Source organism: Eulemur rufifrons, chromosome 15, assembly GCF_041146395.1.
Source record: "Eulemur rufifrons isolate Redbay chromosome 15, OSU_ERuf_1, whole genome shotgun sequence".
Lineage (NCBI taxonomy): Eukaryota > Metazoa > Chordata > Mammalia > Primates > Lemuridae > Eulemur > Eulemur rufifrons.
The window spans coordinates 29195077-29218078 of NC_090997.1; positions in this window are offsets into that span (position 1 = coordinate 29195077).

Consider the following 23002-nt stretch of genomic DNA (forward strand, 5'->3'; position numbering starts at 1 on the left):
TTTTCCCCTCAAACATAAAAGTAATTATACAATAATTATGGGAATAAATTAGAAATTTATATCTTTCAAATTAAAATAATCCATTACTTTCTCCTCTAAATCAACGAAGTGTAACTTGCGTAAATTATTATATATTCATTGCTAATTTATGTCTAAATTATAAAAATTAATAGTTTTTTAAAAAATTAATTTAACATAAATTATTATCAAGTTAATATTACACAAGAGCCACTAAAATAAACACTTCATTAGTGTGACAATAATAAAATAATGATGCAATTAGGAAGATGTTCTCCATATTTTAAAAAAGAATAAAAATATCAATTTGTTTTAAGGTGATCTGAAAAAAATTCACTCAGAATATAACTTGATTTCCTGCTATAGAAAATATTACAACTTATTCTCTGGTTTTACATCAAGTTTTCAGAAATAAAAAAAAATACAGTTAATTTGAAACGCCCAAATGCTTAGAAATTAACATACTATATGTATATATTAAAGTATGATAAATGTTTTATGTTTTTTAGAAAAAATTAATAAGCACAAACAATGAAATGAGGAAAGAATTAAGGTATGTGTAGGTAAAATATTCATTTATTCAAAAAATACATAATGGCATGGCCTAGCACTATGAACTAGACACTATTCTAGCCAGTGGATAAACAGCAGGAAAAACAACAGTAGAATGCCAGCTCTGAAAACTTGATTTAATGGAGAGGGGATCAAGTAATAAAAAAATAAAAAAACAAATATGTAATATGTAGTATAGTTACATGTGTAATAGATAAAATAAAACAGACTGAGAGGAATAGAGAATTCTGGAGACAGGTAGGGGGTTTGCTATTTTATGGTAGAGAAAGGCTCACTCTAAAGGAGGCATGAGTAGGAAGCTGAAGTAAACGGGGAAACACGCTACATGGATATCCGCAATAAGAATTTTTCAGTCCAAAAGAGCAGCAAATCGATAAGTCCTGAGATTAGAGAATACTTGGAAATTGCAATAAACACCAAAAAAGCCAGGATGGGTCTGTCACAATAATTGAGGAGGAAAATAGTAGCTTGGATATCGGTCACTGTGACACTGTCTGAATGTCTATAAACAAGATTAATGTTAATAACACTGATCTGTGTCAAGTTTTTCTTTATATGGTCACATAGTTCAGGATTTATATCTTCATTGGAAGCAGCTATCATATCAATTGCTATCCCTTGAACCTAAAAGATTGAAGCATTAATTTTGAGTTTCTATTTTTTTCCAAAAAGATTAAACAAATTTAGCAAAATTTTAATAAATAAGTAATAAAAAAGAAGAAAGCATGTGCATTTAACTTTATATTGAGTAGAAATATGAATGCAAACTCAATGACATATCATTGATAGGATAGTGTGTAGTATACATTTAAAATTGTGTATATGATAACAATCATAAAATGGCCATTGCAATCATCGACAAATTTTATTAACTAAGGAAGTTATGTTTTATAACTAATGAAAAACAGTCAACAAATAAGTACAAGATAATTTCAATATTTTTTCTTGCTATTTTAATTAATCTGTAAAAGGGCAAAACTCTGGATTTATAATGCATGGTTGCAATAAACAATATATCACAGATCAATATTTTGCTTTCTATGAACCATTCTTTCAGATACTCAACCTGAAAGAAATGAATTAAAATATTTTCTTGTTTATATGTACACACACACACACACACTTTCTTATTCATACTAGGAACTGCATGGAATAATGAAAAGACCATAGATTTGTGGTTAGGTTTGTGTTTAAATCTTGTCTACAGTAGTAAAATATATACATGGTCTGAGAATTTGCTTAATTTGAACATTATTTAAAGAATGAGGATATTAAATATTAATGATACTGCCTATCATGTATAGGTGATGCAAACATTAGTGATAATATATATATAATATTAAACATAGGCACATAGTACATTTCCAACTAAGAATAATTATTATGTTAATTACATGCTTTTTATGCTACAGGAAATGAGTCAAATGCATAGCTTCAAGGTATAGAAATACAAAGCGTGAAATCAAAATCCTTTAGAGAAACCACATCATCTGTGAATATTTTGGAAATAATTTCTGTCATGTTCTTGCCAGTTGTATAGAAAATATTTAGAGGGTTTCTTGGTTTTCTTATCATCCAATATTAAAAGATAAAGAATGTTAAATTTGCTTTTATTCCATGTTCGACTGAATTCTTTAGTCCTGTGGTGTCAAAAATTGTTCAATAAATGATAAATTAACAAATAAATTCAAATAGCGATAAATGAACAAATCCGAGTAACTACACCTGAAAATGTCAAATATCTCTAAAGTCACATTAAATGCTTAACTTATGCAGCATGCATCATTGTCAACTAAATATTAAAAATAATTTATTGTCTTTTTCCATTCTACTCAGTGGAAATGACTAGCAATATAAAGGATGTATTAAACTTATAGCTCTATTTTTATTGTTCTAAATCATTTCAGATGTTTGGTTTTAAATAAACCCAGACCAAAAATAGCAGTAAATATGGTTGTGTTTTTGAAACAAAAATATAAAGACATTATTCTGAGTTATTACTAAGTTGCACACCATAGCAATGTATTATTAATAATTATTAATACTTAATTTGGATTTACATAACACTTTTTCTCTAATGCTCTTTCTTACATATTGAAGTTATTGTTTTCATTTTTAAATTATCTCAAAGTGATAAAAAACTAAACAAGAATTGCTGTCTCAATTTAACAGTATACATTTTGTTTTTTTAAAAAAATATTTATAATTATTTTGGGCACATAAAAACATATATATAAAGGGTATATGTGATATTTTGATACAGGCATATAATGTGTATTAATAAAATCAGGGTAATTGTGATATCCATTACCTCAAGCATTTATCAATTATACATGTTTCAAACATTCCAATTCCATTTTTTTAGTCATTTTAAACTATATCCTAACTTATTGTTGATTATAGTCACTTTGTTGTGTGTATCAAATAATGCTCATTCTATCTATTTAACTATATTTTTACACTCATTAACCATCCCCACTTTATCCCCACCTCCCTGCTACTTTTCCCTGTCTCTGATAACCATCATTCTATTCTCTGTCTCCATGAGATCAATTGTTTTTAACATTTAGCTTCCACATATGAGTGAAAACATGTGAGATTTGTCTTTCTGTGCTTGGCTTAATTTACCTTAACATAATGTTTTCCATTTCTAGCCATGTTGCTGCAAGTGGCAGAATTTCATTATTTTTATGGCTATATAATATTCCATTGTGTATGTGTACCACAATTTCTTTATCCATTCATTCAATAATGGACACTTAGGTTGATTCCAAATCTTGGCTATTGTGAACAGTACTGCAATAAATATGAGAGTGCAGATATCTTTTCCATGTACTGATTTCCTTTCTTTTGGATATATAGATAGCAGTGAGATTGCTGAGTCATATGGTAGTTCTGTTTTAACCTTTTTGCTGTTCTTCATATTATTTGCGTCAATTAACATTCTCAGCAAAAGTGTACAAGGGTTTTCCTTTGTCCACATCATCGCCAACATTCATTATTGCCTGTCTTTTTAATAAAAGGGATTTTACTTGGGGTGAGATCACATCTCATTGTAGTTTTTATTTGCTTCTCTCTGATGTCTAATGATGTAGAGCATTTTTTCATATTCCTGTTGGCTATGTGTGTGTCTTCTTTTGAGAAATGTCTGTTCAGGTCTTTTGCTAATTTTTTAAACAGATTTTAGTAAATCATATTTCATTTTTTTTTCCTATTGAGTTGTTGGAACTCCTTACATATTCTAGTTTTTAATTCCTTGTCAGATGGGTAGTTTGCAAATATTTTCTCCCATTCTGTGGATTGTCTCTTCCCTATGTTGATTGTTTCCTTTTAGCTTGATGTGATCCCATTTTTCCAATTTTGCTTTGGTTGCCTGTGCTTTGAGGATATTACTCAAGGAATCCTTGTCCAGATGAATGGACATTTCTCCAATGTTAACTTTTAGAAGTTCCATAGTTTAAGGTCTTACATTTAAGTCTTTAACTTATTTTTATTTGATTGTTGTATATGGAGAGAGATAAAGGTCTAGTTTCCTTCTTCTGAGTATGGATATCCAGTTTTCCCAGTACCATTTGTTTAGGAGACTGTCCTTTCTCCAGTGTTTTTTTCATTTGAAGCTTTTCTACTTTTTTGATGTGGGCACTCATTGCTACCAACGTTCCCATATGTTTTGACATGTTGTATGTTCATTTTCATTTATTTTGAGAAACATTTTAACTTCATTTTTAATCTCTTCATTGACCCACTTGACATGTAGGAGCATACTGTTTAATTTCCATGTGTTTGTATATTTTCCAATGTTTCTGTTGTTATTGATTTCTAATTTTATTCCATTGGTGTCAGAGAAAATGCTTGATATTATTTCAATTTTTTTGAATTTTTTTAAGACTTGTTTTGTGGCCTAACATATGGTCTATCTATGAGTATGATTCATGAACTGAGGAAAAAATATGTATTCTATAGACATTGTATGAAACATTCTGTAAATATATATTAGGATCACTTATTCTGTAGTGCAGATTAAGTCTCATCGTTCTTTGTTAATTTTCTGTCTGGATGATCTGTCCAATGCTGAAAGTGGAGTGTTGAGGTATCCAATGAGTATTGTATTCTGATCAATTGCTCTCTTTAGCTTTTAAAATATTGGCTCTATATACCTGGTATTCCAGTGTTGGATCCATATGTATTTAAAATTATTATTTTCTCTTGCTGAATTGACCCCTTTATTATTATATAATGTCTTTCTTCATCTCTTTTTACAGTTTTTGTTTTGAAATCTATTTTATCTGATGGAAGTATAGGCATTCCTACTCTTTTTTGGTTTCCATTTGCAAGGAATATTTTTTTATCCTTTTATTTTCAGTCTATGTGCATCAGTGAAGTGGGTTTCTTATAAACAACATATAACTGGATCTTTCATTTTTATCTATTCAGCTACTCTACGTCTTTTACAACATTATTATTGATAGGTAAGGACTTACTCTTACCATAGTGTTATTTGAATTCTGGTTGTTTTGTGGTCTTTTCTTTTTTTCTTCTTTCCTTTCTGTCTTCCTTTGTTAAAAGTGATTTTCTCTGGTAGTGTGTTTTAATTTCTTTTTATTTTTTATGTTTGTTGTAGATTTTTTTATTTGAGGTTATCATAAGGTTTGCAAAAACATTTTGTAATGAATTATTTTAAACATATGACAACATAACTCTGCTTACAAATAAACAAGTAAGTATCAGCACTGAGGATGCCCCAATCCCCATAATGCTGTGACTCCTGCAGACTCCTGGTGGTTCTGCCTTGGTGAACTTGGGTTCAGGAAAAGTTTCATTCTCTTCCTTCAGTATATGGGCTGGGCTGCTAGAGTTGGGGGAGGAGTGACATGGGCGTTAGGGTAGAAAGGCCAGTAGGTGCTCACGCTGCTGGTGGAGAAAGATTTCTCATGCAGAAAGTAAGATATAAAAGTAAAAAGTTTACTCTATCCTCCTGGAAAAGGGGGAGGGGAGAAAGTGAAAGTGTGGGTGGAAAAGAGTAGGGTGACGGTGTGGCATCCCAAAGAAAGAGAAGGGAAATGCCAGCAGTGAGGCCAAGTGGTTCGCTGATTTTAAGGAGTATGAAGAGAAAAGAAAAAATAGTGATGACTGTCCGTTGATAACAAAAGCAGCAGCAGGTAGATAACAAAAAACTGCAAGGGTGTCAAAGTCCAAGACTTGGTTTCCAGTCTCTCCTTGGAGAAGGGATTATCACAGGAGATGTGACTCTGTCCTAGAGATATGGTTGAGGCTGTAGTTCTTTCTCATGCTGTTTACTCAGGAACTCTGTCAAAGCAGATTCTCAAAAAAATAATTTTGAAAGAGAGAGATTTACATCTCTTTTCTGTCCATCCAGCTTTCTTCAGAAGTTGTGTAAAACAGAACTCCTGCCCGGTACCTGTTAGTGAGAGAACTCATAGGATTGATCTTTAACGGTTACTGGGGACATTACGGGATTAGGTATTTTCCTGTTATTTTTGCAAGGGCACCCCTTTCAATGGGCACACTCTCATGACCACCGCAGTTGAGACTGCGTCAGGTCACAGTGAAGCCAGCCCAGTCTCACTCAAAGCCTGCAGTGACGGCTGCCTGGCTACCTCTGATGTTTATTCAAAGCCCAAGGGCATTTTAGTCAGCAGCTGGTGAATCCTGCCAGCACTAAGTCCTTCCCTTTAGGAAGGTGGGTTTTCTTCTGCCTCAGGGTGGGTCTACAAATGCCATCGGGATCTCTGGCCTGGAATCAGCAGCTTCAGGAGTCTGCTCAGTATGTTATTTTACTATGAGTGAGCTGGTATCCAACTTGCAAAACAAAGTCCTCTGAACTCTTCTCTTTCCTTTCCTCAAGTAGAAGAAGACTCTCCCTGAGCTGCACTGTCTGTAGTTTGGGAGGGGTGACACAGACATTGGGTTGGCTACTGCTGCTGTCTCACTGAGTCACATCCACCCCAAGTCCACTGGCTCTGAACTAGCAAAGCCACAGGAATTGCCCAGGGAATCCAGCCTTTGTGGCCTGACTGCCTTACGAATTTAGTCCAGGCCCGAGGCCACTTTTTGTCACTTAGTGGTGGGAGTAGTTGGAACTGGGATTTCGGATTTCAGGGTGGAGGATTTCCCTCTGGCGGTGCTGGTCTAAATGCTCCTTTGGGTGCCAGCAGAATTCTGTCCTGCGCTGTGTCCCCTATGATAGGTTGGCCCTGAGTTCCAGTGCAAAGTCACACCATCACTTCACTCCCCCTCACCCAGGAAGGCAGATACTCTCTCCACTCTGCACATTTGCACTGCCGGGGGGTGGGGGAGGGTGGCACAAGCAATGCAAGATTGTCTTTTCTGCCCTCTTCCATGCCTCTTTTCTTGATATCATGTTAGAGCCAGGTACTGTGATCACTCACCTGAGTTTTGATTCTTGTGAAGGTGCTTAGTTACACGGATAGTTGTTAATTTGGTGTTTGTGTGGAGGGACAATTGCTGGAGATTTCTAGTAGGCTATCTTGTTCCACCCTCTCCTTGTTTGTTTTTTAAATAAGTAGCAGATTAGAAATTTTTTTAAACTCTCCAACACTGTGTTTTACTCTTTCTTGTAATCTCTTTACATATATACCACACATATATATTACACATACACACACATACACATGTACTCTATACACACACATTATTTTCACTATTTTGGTCACTAAGTCCAAAACAACTACGGATAGCCTGTTACCTCCGAGGTGAATGGTGGTTTCTGGTGATGTGAAAGTCGGGATCCATGTGTGACTAAGATTTTGACATGGCCAATACAACACTAAGAATATAGCATGTGCTTAGAGAGAAATTTACTGTTTAATTTCTATTTGATAGCAGTGGTTTGAAAGTTTGTATTAAAAAATATAGGACTCAAGATCATTTAAAACATCAGGAAACATTATTTATTGCCCATCAGTCTTTTGAGTATACTCAATTACAATAAATTCTTTAAAAGCTAATGATATGTTATTCAAGTTTGTGGATCCTTGTACTTAGAACTGTACCTTTTTCAAAGTAGCAAACTCTCAATGAGCAGTCATTTAATGAAGTATACCTTTTTTTTGGAATATATTCTATGTCCTATATGAAATACTATATTCTACCAATTCTAGGATGCACTTTTCCCCTACATTTGAATATCTCTATAATGAAAATACATCTCACAGTCATCATTTTGGCCAGATTGTGTCCAAACTTAATTGTTACTGCCTTGTATAAGTGAACTCGGTCATGCTATACATATAGTCATTGGTTGCATTGAGTTACTGGAATGTTTGTACTATGCATTTTGAGTGTAACTATAAATATGTCTCCAAAAAGATTATAATTTGGCACCAAAATGATACCAAGCTATTTTATACACAAATCATCACAGAAATAAAAATAAGGAATGGGTGAAAATTTGACATCAGTGAAACAAAAATTCATTCTTGGAAGAATGAATAAGTTTTATATTTACTAGCAAAGCACTGAATAAAGAATTTTATAGGACCTAAGGAAAAAAGACTCTCAAAAAGAGAAAATTATATTACCTTGTCTTGCTGAGGTTCATGCAAACAGATTGCCATCACACTCAGCAAATTAAAGTACCATATTCACAGCTTGAAGTATGCTGTCAGTTACTTGGAAAAAAATCCTAAGGACATTAGTAGACACTCTTTTAAGAAAGGCTGAATCAGTAACACTCTTGATGACACAGAGAATGCTATTATATATAAAAACTTAGAGTCTGAGAAAATAAAAAGTTATTCAGAGGAACCAGACTCTGTGTGAAGAAGTTTTAGTAATATCTTAGCCAATTTATTATACTTAAGGATTTTTCTGTGTGATGGTTGAAGAATGACAGCTATTAAAACTTAGTCTAATTCTAGCTGAGTCTAAAAAAACTTATTCAATTAGTATAGTATAAGCATTCTAAGAGATAAGAAAGCATTGCAAAATAGTTTGACAGCATTTTTCTTTCTTTTTTTTGTGATACATAAAACATTGTTTGTCTCATTAAAACACTGATGGAGTCTTTGATTTGGTGAAATGTAGCTTTTTTCTTTTAGGTAATTTGGTTTGTTTTTTATTATTACTTATTTACTTAGTTAATGTGTTTGTTTTTATCTGTAAAATTTAAAATACTTGCATTCATTGCTTCCTTATTGATTTTTAATATGATATTAATTTTTCATAAAAGCTGTGGTTAGCAAAATTTTTTCCAACATCTTATATATTTCTTTAAATGATGATTATTTATATTACTTTTCCATTCCTGAAGTCGGTATTTAATGCAACTTTCTATATTTTGTTGGACTTAAAAAACAATGCAGAACTCACGCTCAACCCTTTAACCACTGATTATTCATCGTCTTATACATAATCTAGTTGTATGAATTCTGGGCTGATTTTTTAAGGTCGTTATTCCAAGAGTCTGAAAAATTCTATATTTTATAAGTTTTTTTCATGATAAGCATTATATTTACACTTAAATAAAATCTTTCTGTATTCAACTTTCCTGAGTCACACTTTTATTCCATCGGAAATTTTTTCTTGTACCAGTGTCTTCTGGCAATTGCATGTTTCATTGGATACATATGAGAGCAGGCTAATATTTTTTCCTTGCCTTTTTGCCTGGCCCATGGTATATTTTCTGCTCCTTTGAAATTTAATTGTATTATAATTTGTTTGGCAACTGATTTTTCTATAAAATTTTTCCCATGAGACACAGAGGTCACATTTAAGCTGGAAATTCCATCCTTTCTTTACTTGAAAAAAAAAGTTCTTCAATCATATGCTGGCTAAAATATATTTTTCTTTTAATTATTCTTAGCTTGAGTATCACAAATGAAGCATATGGTAATGACTTGCTCTTTTTAATCTCTCTAAACTTTAATTATTTATTGTTTAATTATTTAATCTAATCTTTATATTTTCTAGTTCACCTCCTGTCATTTTTCTTATGAAAGATTTTGTTACCAGTGTACAATATTAAATTTTGTTACTTCTATGGCTCTCAATTTTTAACTTTCTTATTTTCCATTTATTTTCTGAAACATAAGACATATAAAAATATGATTAGCTTCAGCTGATCTGTGAGCTAAATTTCATCTGTCTTTTGCTCTCTCTTATATCTCAATAGAGAATTTTTTTTCAGGGTCCTTTTTTTCCTTTAATTTGCTGAGAATATTGACTTTTCTCTGACATACTCTTACTTGTGGAGTTTTCATTTTGATGTATAATATGCTTCTTGAATTTTTGTATGTTTGTTTTCTGCTTTGGGGATACTCTGCATGAATAAATTATTGGATCATTTTTTACTGCTTGCTTATTTGATGAAAGTGGTTTAATCTTGGCCTTCTATGTACTGAAAAACATGATGGGAAGAAGTGGAAAAATGAGCTACAGCAACAGGAAGCTCTAATCAGATTTTTCAAAACATTTTCTCTTACCTATTAGCATTATTTACTAATCTGGATGTACAATGCCCCTGAATTTTTCATCCTTCTAACTCTTAGGTTTGAGCAAGAGGTCTCCATGACTCATTGGGAGGCTAATTACCAAGCTAGGACTTTTTTTTTTTTTTTTTCCCATCTACATTTCTCCACTCAGTTGCTTTAGTCCAATAGCTGAAAAACTTCTCTAGTTTAAGAAGTTAGGCCAAAAGAGAAAAGAAAAAAAAAATAGAATGTTATTCATTTTAGTATTTCTCCTCTCACATTCTGGGTGTGAAATTCAGTGGGTCCATTTTTGTACCTTCTCTGTGGCCCTGTGCAAACACTGAATTTTCATTGTTCGCATATTTGCTTGGATTTTCAAAAACGTGTTGTTTGTTATTAGAAAAACCGGCACTCTGCCATTTTGTTTAGTGTATTTCTGTACAGAAAGGACTACAGAAATATCTCAACAGATGACGCTGGTCATGAGAATTGTGCCCTTGGTTGTTTATGTGCTTACTCTATATTTATATAGCTGTGAGTATATATGTGAGTTCGTAAGTGTATGTGTTGGAGGCATGATTATGAACAGCAAGGATATGCAAGAGATTATTTCTATCTGTATTTCCTTTTACTCAGCTATCATTAAAGTAATAATACATTTAGTGTTATCTACTGAAAAATAATCTATACTCTTTTTCACGCATGCACTAGACACCAGTTTGTTATATAGCATGATATTATTTAAAATTATTTCTGAAGGACTAACCTATCTGTAGGCACAATTGATCATATTATTGATAATTTTTATATTTTATTGATTCTTTATTCCACTTCCTTGTACTGAACACACTCTACTATGGTCTCTTTAAGTATTTTTAAAAATCTTTTTTACAGGTACTCACATGTAAATCCAGGAAGCTACCACAAAGCTTCTCACAGTCACTGCAACTATTAGTATTTCCTTCTTACAAAGGACATTGATTTTTAATTTTTTTTTTTTTAGCTTCTCACCACATCTTCTTACCATTCTCCACTGAGTATGTTTCACTGATCTAGTAACTTCAAGCTGCCAAACTACCAAGGTGTTCTGTGATTTACAAACTTGTGAATTACACACAGTTAAATGGATTGTTAAATATTTGCAATAGATGGAATTTTTGTGTCTTACAAAATTCATACGCAGAAATACTAAGCACCCATATGGTGGTTTTAGGAGTTGGAGTATTTGATAGGTTATTAAGTCATAGAGGCAGAGCCCTCACGAATGGGATTAGAGTCCCTAATATAGATACACTGGAAAGCCCCTACATCCTTTATGCCATATGAGAACTCAGGGAAAAACATCCATCTATGAACCAGAAAGTGGACCCTCATCAGGCAATGAATTTGCCAGTGCCTTGGCCTGGGATTCTACAGCCTCTAGAACTGAGAGAAATAAATTTCTGTGGTTTAAACGTAACCTAGTCTGTGGTATTTTGTTATAGCACCTGGAACATTCTAAGGCATCATTGTTGCTTTTCCTTTAGTGTTTACCAGTTTTTATTTAAACAAGCTTTTGAAAAAAATCAAGTTGTACACCTTAAGTATATATAATAAAAATATGTATTTCTATAGGATTTAAACATAAGTTCATAGACTACTCAGGTGATACATGTTAATGACTTAAGATCATTCCTCCCTGTGACAATGAAGGCTTTGTTAGCTGAACCTGCATTCAAGTTCCTTTAAAGTAAGTTTTCTTCCATAAGACTCATCAGTTCTTTATAAAAGTAGAATCTATAAGGGCTCAATCTACCAGTTCTCAGTTATTCCCACACATGCCTGAATCTCAATAGTTTAGAGAGTTAGATGTCAAGCTAAGATATTCCCTAAATGCATTTTGTATATATTAATAAAAAGGCATATGTTTTGGTTGTATTACTAGATGATTTCCTAGTAGGTAATTTTGTGTGTAAAATATGAATATTTTGACTCACTAAATTGCTTTAGTTAACTTACATTTTTTTTTCAGGTTAACATTAATAATATCCTTTATGAACTTACTTTTCTTCATGAAGTATCCTAATCTTTTAGATAATTCGATTAGTTTTATCTTCAATCTGAAACCTTGGAAGTACTTTCTAAGCACTTTTTGAACCTACTTTTGAGGTTAAATCATCGTGTCATTAATATTTTAAAATGACTAAATGGAAAGAAATGCTCATAAAGTCCAGACATCTTTGTCACTGATATAATAGGGCAATGAGACAATTTTCCTCCTAAGAACCGGAAGATAGTTCTGTCTGTTCTGTGTTGGCTCATTTATCTCTGTTACATTGATGAATTCATTTTCATGACAATACTTGAACTGAATAATGAAAAGCTGGAAGAGAGTCTGATGGTCAAGATGGAATATTTAAAATTTTCTTTCCAATTATAGCTAAGCATCTTTTTGAGATTCACCATTGAGATGATCAATCATTTTGGGTGAACAAAAATTGTTAGATGATATTTTTCAGCTAAATTACAAATCATTTGAATAGTATAATCTCTTTTAAAAAGTTATTAAACCAGTATGAACCCCAAGTCATTATCTTCTGAAAAACAAATACATAAAAGATAACAATGTGTTTTCAACTTTTCATTTGCTAATAATTTGAATAGACATTATAAAAACTGTTTATTGAAAGGATAACCTTTATGAAATGAATTAACTTTTTCTTACACACTCATTTCCACATATGTTCACTAAATAAATTCATTGGTCCTGTTCTTCATCAAAAGCAAGGTAGATAATTGTTTCTATAAGGTTATTTAAAGTAGTTTTATCAAATTTTAGCACACTTCTGAAGCTTCTGAAGATCTTAGTGGAGCCTCAGACTTTGCATTTTAAAAATTCAAACAAGCTCTGTCAATATTCACACCACCTAGTCGAAATATCATGCCAACTTTTCTCTGTAAGAAGTTCATACATTTGTATTTGAGTCTATTGTCTTGCACTTAAACTGCATGTAACCCTGAAAGAAATAATGCTTTAAACTATTTGACAACTTATTATATTTTTATGATGACCTGTGGGAAAATTTCATTTAATTTCAGAGCTATTTTGAACTAAATTTTGGCTATGAGTTTTAGCAATAAGTCAAGATAAATTTGCTTTCATACTTACTACAAGAACACCCTTCATATAGTATTTTTGGTGCCAAGAATTTTTCTAATGGTTTGCATATGATGTCATTTTATTCATAAAACAATTTTATCAGTTAGGCACAAATGTCCCCATTTCACAGATGATGAAACTGAGGCAGAAAGTGGTTGAGTAACTTGGCCAAGATCACAGAACCACAAGAAATAAAACAGGAGGCCAGTGTTCAAGTTTAAAGAGTCTACAAAGTCTGAATCACTAAACACTTTGCTAGAGTGCTTGTATTTTAGCATAAAAGCATTATATCTATTGTAAACTGAAAAATTAAACTAATGCTTTAATCAAGAAAGAAATGGAAGAAAAAAAGGAAGAATTTATAAAAGATACTGTTTTGTTTTTGTTTTGTTTTTTTTTTAAACAGAGTCTCACTCTGTCACCCAGGCTAAAGTGCCATGGCATCAGTCTAGCTCACAGCAACCTCAAACTCCTGGGCTCAAGCTATCCTCCTTCCTCAGCCTCCCGAGTAGCTGGGACTACAGGCATGCAGACACACCACCACACCTGGCTAATTTTTTTCTATTTTTGGTACAGACCAGGATCTCTGTCTTGCTCAGGCTGGTCTTGAACTCCTGAGCTCAAGGGATGCTCCCCACCTCGGCTTCCCAGAGTGCAAGGATTACAGGCATGAGCCACTGCACCTGGCCTAAAGATAATACCGTTTCAAAGTTTATGTGGCTACTGCAAACTTCTTTTAGGGGAAGAAAGAATGAATGTAGAAAAGTGGACGGTCATATACTCTCATTCACTTCTTTGTGGCACTATAGAAAAGAAATTTCTCTAAACCTAATGTAAACTTACAGTATGTTAGATACTGCTAAATCAAATCACAAAAATAAAGCAGAGTGAGTGATAAGAGGCTCAAATAAATTTCTTACCATATATGTAAAGAAATGTGAATTGATACTAAGGGGGCCATATATGGAAACAATCTAGAAACTATCTCCTGCTTCACTAGGAAGAGAGTCTGTCTGCACAAGGGAAGTCTGTGGGTATGCATATATGCTCACTGTGCATAAACGTAACTAACAAATAGTTGAAAATATGGAATATTTTGTTTTTTATGCTAAGGTATTATTTCTAAAAAAATGCTTTTCTTTTGACAGTTTGATTTGGTTTAGATGGTGAGTGAGAGTATAAAATAGTTCTTCTGGAGGTTTAGTACTATGTAGAATATGAAGTGGATTTGTTGGAAATCTTATTTTGCAGTTATAGAAATGCAAAAGTTCAGCATAGTGCTTACTATGGATTTAATTATGTCCTCCCTCAAATTCATATCTTGAAGTTCTAAATTCTAATGTGATGGAATTTGGAGTTGGGGATTTGTGATGAGGTCATGAGGGTGGGACCCTCATGATGAGGTTAGGGCCCTTATAAAACTTTTTTTCTCTCTCTCTCTCTCTCTTTCTGCCACATGGGGACACAGCAAGAAGGCAGTTGCTTGTAAGCCAGGAAGAGGGTCCTACCCAGACTATGACCATGTTGGCACAATGATTTAGGACTTCCAGCCTCCTGAACTGTGAGAAAATAAATTTCTGTTGTTTAAACAATGCAACATAGAGTATTTTATCACGGCACCACAGCAGAGTAAGACAGATTTTGGTATCGGGAAGTGAAGTTTTCTGTGAAAAGGTGGCCTTGAGTTCCAATGCCATGTCCCACAGTCACTTCACTTTCCCTTCCCCAGGCACATGTTAATACACATTGTATGCCTGTATCAAAACATCACATGCATTCTATAAATATAGACAATGATTATGTACCCATAATAATTAAAAATTTAAAAAAAAAGAAGTAGAGTGCTACTGTAACAAATACCTAAACATGTGGAAGCAGGTTTGAGACTGGGTAATGGGTAGAGGCTGGACGTTTAGAAGTATATGCTAGAAATATGGATTGCAGGGTGATTTGGGTTAGGTTCAAGTGGAAATGAGGAACATGTCAGTGGAAACTGGAGGAAAAGCAATACTTGTCACAAAGTGGCAAAAGAACTTGCCTGAACTGTGTTCTCCTGTTTTATGAAAGGTAGAATTTGCAAGTGATAAAATTGGATATCGAGCTGAGATTTCTAAACAAACTGTTGAAGGACTGGCTTGGTTTTTCCACCTACTTATAGTCAAAAGTGAAGGAGAAAGAGTAATTGAAGAAGAATTTATTAATCAAAAAAGAGCCAAAACATAAAGATTTGGAAAATCCTCAGCTTACCCCTATTGGAAAAAAATGAAAAGCTTGTTTTGAAGAGAACATTAAAGATATGGCTTGACAACCATTTGACAAGTGTTTATTAGATTATATAAGCAGAAACACTACCATTTGAACTGAGGGGGACAGAGATGGATGAAACGAAGAAAGGTTGATGAATTTCTTGGATTTCACAGGACAGGATGATAGAGCTGTTAGGCTGTGAATGTACATGATTTTTTAAGAAGAGGGAAAAATAACCCCAAAAGCAATTCAGACATCATCAGGGTCACCACCCAGGTATCAACAGGCAGAAGGCTACACCTGAAGCTTTGGGGCTGGAACAACTCCCTAGAGCTGTAGGGGTGATGCTGTTATCTGAACGGGCCTGAAAGGACAGATGTGGAGTCAAAAGGATTATTTTTGAGATTTAAGATCTACTGAAATCTTTCCTCAGGATGAATTTGTACTTTGATTATACCCATGTATAATTTAGATGATATTTAGATGAGAATTTGGAGTTTAGACAACATTTGATGCTGGAATGAATTAAGACTCCAGGTTCTTTTGGAATGGAATGAATGTATTTTGCACGTGAGAAGGACATGACTTTTGGAAGGCCAGAGTGGAAGGTGCTTTTAAGGTATAGCGGACCTCTAAATAATTGCAAATAGTGGTATAAGTTTGATATGGGTAATATGTGTCAAGAATGTACTGGGGAAAGTGTGGCAATCCCAGGGAGAGAAAATGGAGCCAGATAGGGCAGCAGGAGATGAAATAAACAATCAAAACAACAATAAAAGAAGGAGGGAGCAAGAGAGAAGGTGGAGAGGAGGGAGGAGTGGTGGGAGGAAAGAGAAAGAGAGAGAGAGAGAATATGCACATTTCGCATTGAGCAACAGTCTTGTCTTTATCTGAGCATGACCTGATCAAAACTCTAGCCAAAGTGATATGGGCAAAATTGGGCATATACTTTAGTTGTCAGTATTAAGAATCACCTGTGTTTTTTCCTTTTAAATATTTGTATATGTATAATAATCAACTGATTTATTAGTGCTTTAAATACAGATTCATTCAGTGTCTACTCTGTGCAAAGCATCTTGCTGATTAATAATGGTATAAATTGGAAAAACTCTCTAAAATTTAATTTTGGAAGCCTCGCTGACTGAAAGAATGCTAAGAAAGGGAAAAAAAAAACAGCTATTATTTGTATCATATTATTTAAGGTATCTTATGCAGAATTTGTTGTCATTATTTGAAAGAAGAAAATGGATATGGAATGGAACAAGGCCTTTGTTTACCGTGTTTTGCCTATGTATACTCCTGGCATTCAAAATTTATTTTACTTGCTGAATGATTTCTAAACCTTTGAGCTCATGGTCCTAAATTTATCATCTGTGGTGAGGAAATGCTGTCTTTGGCCATTTCTCTCTTCGTTTTTGTCCACTTTGCCAATGAGGGTCCTACTCATCAGGGCAGCTGTCCCTCAGTATTTATTGCTATTGTGTTGCCCAAATATTTCTCTATGCCTTTTCCTTGGTCCCAGCCCATCCTTCAGCATCTCCTCTGCATCTCCTTTTGCCTCCCCTTCATTATTGCTCATTTCCTCCATTCTTGGGTTTAACATTTCCAGGTCATTCTTGGACCTTGATCTCAGTGTACCTTTATTATGACTTCAGTCCCACCTTTATGGTCTTTTTTTAGGCTCTAGCAATCTGTTGGGAACAAAACATTTTTCTTTAAGTATCACCATCCCTTACCTGAAATTCTTTTCCTTAGATTCTCGATATCCAATTCAGATTTCCCATTTTAGGTTTCAATCTTTTTTCACTTTTTCACCTACTAGATTCAGATAACTCATTCCTGGCTGCTCCTTATATGACTCTAATGACTTGCATCAGGGTGGGCTTCCTGAGTGTGCCACCAGTGCAACTGCACAGGGTCCTGAGTTCAAAAGCGCCTTGTTATTAGGGTTTAATGCTTTGTGATTGCTGTCCTGAAATGCTCAATAATTTTCTCTTTGAATTTGTGTTTGTTTTCTGAGTGGAGGCTGATGACACTATGGAGGAGGCTCCTGTTCTTGTACCCTTGGAAGTGGCTCCTGCCACCACTATGAGACCTGTTCTTGATTTGCCACTCCCCGCCCCACACTCCTGAAACCTGGGCCCCTCAAAGTCTGCCTCTCCCTGTCCTTACCTAGAGACCATTGCCAGACTCCCCTGCCTGAGTGTGTGTGTGTGTGTGTGTGTGTGTGTAGCCTCAGCATTGGAGTAGCAAACCCCTTGCAGTCTTGGGAAGAGACATGGTAGAGGCTGACCCTCCCTTAGCTGGTAGCTTCACAGTGCTTCTGGGGAGCAGCCAGCCAGAGGCTACTTTTCCATGTAACGAAGCTCTCATTGACCCCTAGTTAAGCTGCTGAGCAAGTGTCTGTGTAGAGGTTTAAACATCCTTGACATCTTTGGGTGTTACGTTCTGTAAGTACCACTGACCCTGTGTCCACGAGTGCTCCCTGGGCCAGCCCCAGGCCTTGCTTGGACAGATTCCTCCTTCCTCCTAAGAAGTCTAGTTTGTTTTCCTCTCTTTTGACTAATTTGGGGCATCTCTAGGAGTGAGCCACATAATAAGAATCCTGCAAATAATTTAAAACTTTAATTTTGTTTTATTTAGAATAACATTAAATGAAAAATAAAACCACCATGACAAATTGAAAAAGAGAGAAAAGAAAGCACTGGGAAAAAAAAAAAAAAGAAAAATCTTTATATGTACTGTTGGCAGCACTTTTTACCTGACTTTTGAATAAAAAGCCATGCATCTTTATTTTATGCTGTGGCCCACAAGTTGTGTCACTGGTCCTGCTTGATGTCCCCTGTTTTCCTTACATCCTGAGTCACAGACTGCCAACTGTAGACCTGCTGCTCTCGGTCTTGCTCCAGCTTTCCTTTCTTTTTTTTTTTTTTGGTTTTTTTTGTTTGTTTGTTTGTTTTTTTTTTTTGTTTTTTTTTTTAATTTCAGCTCATTATGGGGGTACAAAAGTTCAGATTATAACAGCTTTCCTTCCTTCTGCCCTAATTGGGTGTGAAGATTCTCTCTAGGATCTTGCTACTCTCAGTCCCTCCACTCATTCACTTTTAAAATATTTTTTATGTAAAATTGTCTCTTGATTTTTAAAAAGGCACATACTAATAATTGTTATGCAGACATTTTAAAAAATATTAAGGTGGTACAGAAATTTTAATAAATGAATAACTATGGGCAGTGGGCTCCTTTAAGGCCTCTTGTTTGAAATATCTATAGTACTTGTGCTTTCCTGAGTAGATATTAAATAATATAGTTTATAAATTAAACTGTACCCAAAGAAATTCCCATTTCTTCTTTAATATTTAAAAAAATCAAAAGTTACTGGAATGGGATTTCTAATGACATTCCAAGAAGGTGCTATAATTCTGAGGGAGGTATCCCTAAATAGTTGAAAGAGTGGGAGTTGAGAAGCTGAAGGCTTAAGTTTAAATCTAGGATCTGAGTTTACTTCTGGGATCCTTTTGCCAAGTTTGATAGCATCTCTAAGATTTAGTTCTCATCTATAAAATAGAGAGAACAGTACTTTTCACATGGTTGAGTAACAATCACAAAAACGGATGGTAACACTTTGCAAGTAGTAGGAAATATGCAAATATTTGTAATTATTAATTGCAATATCTTAGCTTGAAGGTTATATATAGATAGGATTATATACAAAGATTTGAGTTCTTTAATAAGCCCTTTTCCTCCACTTTTAAGATTCCCAATAGTGAACATTTAGTTTGGCACTATGAGGTACCAAACACATAAATTTAAATAACTCAGAATGTTTTTTCTTATAACAACATAGTGTCAAAAAGATCTATCATGCTCTTTTAGAATTTTTCATTTAATATTTCATGCTTAACATTTTTCATGTTATTGAATTTCCTTCTCTATATTTTCTTGATATACAATGGAACACAATGAGGTCAAAATTTATTTTATCAATCATTCAATTCAGATAATGTGATCATTTTCAACTTTTCTTTATTATAAGCAAAATTTAAAAAGATTACTTAGGGCTAAATTTTTGGAAATATGATTATTTATTTAAATTTTATTCTTAAATACGATAATTGCTAAAAGCTAAGGAAAGCCAAATAAGTTTTATGCTTTTATTTTTTAGTCAGGAGGGTCAGTGATATTAAAATCAGTTAACATAGGTCATCTTAAAAATAACCTGCTTATTTTCACTCAAATTTAAGTAGTACATGTTTTTTTTTATTTAATTGAATTCACCAGAAAGTTTTTAAGTAATATTAAGGATAATTGGGATATTCTTGTATTAAAGACAACAGAGTGAGCCAATTGAAGAAGCATCCATAATCTTGACAATTGTAAGAAAATTTAATAAATCAATTATAATATTTTCTTACTATACAAGAAATAGTGTATGGTATGGATAGAAGGTAACATGAACTTTTATGTAAGACTCAAGGCATTTGTAATTTTCTGATAACATGGCTTGGTCATTTTTTAGCTTAAATTTAGGTAAGGTAAATCAAGATCCTGATCAACAAAGAAATGGCAACTATTAATATTTGTGTTAGAGCATGGATACTATTGCCAAGATTGTTGAAGAAAACAATCTACATCTTAGTGTCTTTTGTTCAATAAGCAAAATATTTAAAAATCATTCTGTGGTATGCCTCATCAAGCCACTGCTTCATTTCTTCCTGCATAATCTTGACAGAACTGTTTGGAAAATCAATGCCTCAGAGCTGTTTTGGATTTACTGCTGAATCCAATTACAGTGTATTATCATAAAAAGCATCAAAGTAAAAATTATTGGTTGTGCTTTGTTTTGTGAGCATGCAACTGTTAACTCTAAATATAAATATTTTAGTGGCACAATTTCTCGCTATTATGGAAAAGAAAAAAGAAATAAAATTTTAATATGGAACAATAAACCATTTAAATTTAAATGAAGTTTTTACTTAAAAAATATATGCAGTGCTATTTTATATACAATTCACAAATAAGGGTGCTTTAAATAGCTATGATTAACAACACTTGTCTAGAATTATATGAGAATACTATTATGCAATGGCAATAGTTTTTTGTTTTTTTTTTTGGAAATTAGGTTTAAAATTTCATATATATCTCAATAACACTTATAATTTAAAACTAAGTTTGGCATACTATAGCCCGTGGGGCAACACCGGCCTCTCCCCTTCATTTACTTATAGTCTATGGCTGTTTTGCTTTACAACAGCAAGTTGTATAGTTGTGACAGAGACTATATAAACACCAAAGCCGAAAATATTTACTATTGGCCCTATATGAAACAAAAACAAAAACAAATTGCAAACCCTGATTTAAAGCATTAAATGTAGATTTTTCAATAACAGTTTTAATATTTCAAAGAGGTCTTGAAATTATCCTAAATTTGTTAGAGGTACATAATTGAGACTTCAAAGATTTCTTTTTGCAGTTCTGCATGAAGTAAAAGTGAGCCATACAACTTATTCATTGTAAGTGTACATTTTGGTAATTTTTAGTAAGTTGATATATTTGTGTAACCATTTCTCCAAAATGTCTTTTCATGACCATTTGTAGTCAATCCCTGTTCCCACCCCAGCCCCACGAATCACTGACAGACTGTCTATAGTGTTGCCTTTTCTAAGAATTTCTTATAAAGAGAATCATAAAATATGTAATCTTTTGTTCTTGATTATAAGTCAGATATTTATTTTACTCTTTTTTAAAAAACAGATCTAGCATCTATTATGTGTTCCCATGTAGGCTATAAATCAGCACTAAATGTATTAATCTTTATCTTTACTACTTTATTGTCTTTTCTGTGGTTTTATTTTGTTGTTACATTTATTAAAGTGAACTACAAATTTATTTTCCATATTTTTTTATGTGTAATCATTATATTTACAGAGATATGATGGAAATGAGCAGACATGAAAATAATTAATGTCTATTCCTCACAGAGTAAGGGGTAAAATTTATTTTTTATTGTTTCTAGTTGACACTATAATTTTATATATTTAAGGGATAAAAAGTAATATTTTGATACATGTATATAATATGTAATGATCAAATTGGGGTGATTAATATTTCTGTCACCTCAAATATTTATCTATTATTTTTGTTGTGAACATCCAAAATCCTCTCTTACAGTTTTTTGAAAATACACAATAAATTATAGTTAGTTATATTCACCTACAGCACTGCAGAACACCAGAAATCATTCCTACTATCTAGTTGTAATTGTGTATCTTTTAACCAATATCTCCCCATCCTTCTCTCCCTGCTACACTTACAAGTCTCTACTACCCACCAATTCTACTGTCTACATTCATAAACTCAAAAAAATTTTGACTCTCAAATATTGAGTGAGAATATGTAGTATTGATCTTTCTGTGCCAGACTTATTTCACATAACTTAATGTCTTCCTAGCTCATCCATGTTCCTGCAAATGACAGGATTTAATTCCTTTCTATGGCTAAATATTATTCCATTGTTTATATATACAACATTTTCTTTATTCATTCATCTCTGGATGGACATTTAGGTTTATTTCATATCTTGGCTATTGTGAACAGTGCTGTAATAATCACCTTTTTGATATACAGATTTTCTTCCTTTTGAACAAATACCTAGCAGTGGAATTGCTGGATCTTATGGTAATTCTACTTTTAGTTTTTTGAAAACCTCCATACTGTTGCCCATAATGGCTGCACTAAATGACATTCCCACCACCAATGTATAAGAGATTCCATTTCTCCATATTATTGCCAGCATTTATTTGATTTCTTTTTGGTGATAGCCATTCTAACTCGTTTTAGATGATATCTCATTGGGGTTCTGATTTGCCTTTCCTGATGATTAGTGGTCTTGAGCATGTTTTCATATACTTGGTGGCCATTTGCATATCTTCTTTTGAGAAATCTCTGTTCAGATTTCTTCCCACTTTTTGATTGGATTTTTTTTTCTGTCAAGTAGTTTAGGTTCCTTATGTATTCTGGATGTTAGTCCCTTGCTGGATGAATAGTTGACAGATATTTTCTTCCATTCTATAGGTTGTCTCTTCACTCTGTCGATTGTTTCCTTCACTGTGCAGAAGCATTATAATTTAATATACTAATAGTCCCATTTGTCTATTTGGGGTTTTTTTTTTTGCTTGTGCTTTTGAAGTCTTAGCCATAAAATTTTTATCTAGACCAATGTCCTGAAGGGTTCTGTCCATGTTTTTTTGTAGTTTTAGAGTTTTAGGATTTATGTTTAAATACTTAATCTATTTTTTATTTATTTCAGTATACGATGAGAGATAAGGGTCTAGTTTTATTCTCCTGCATGTGAAGGTCCAGTTTTCCCAGCACCATTTTTTGAAGGGAGTGTCCTTTCCCCAATATATGTTCTTGGCATTTTTGTCAAAAAATCTGTTTTCTTAAAACACATGGATTTATTTCTGTGTTCTCTATTCTGTTCCACCATTGGTCTATGTGACTGTTGTGATGCTAGTACCATGCTGCCTTGGTTACTATAGCTTTGTCGTATATTTTGAAATCAGGTAGTCTGATG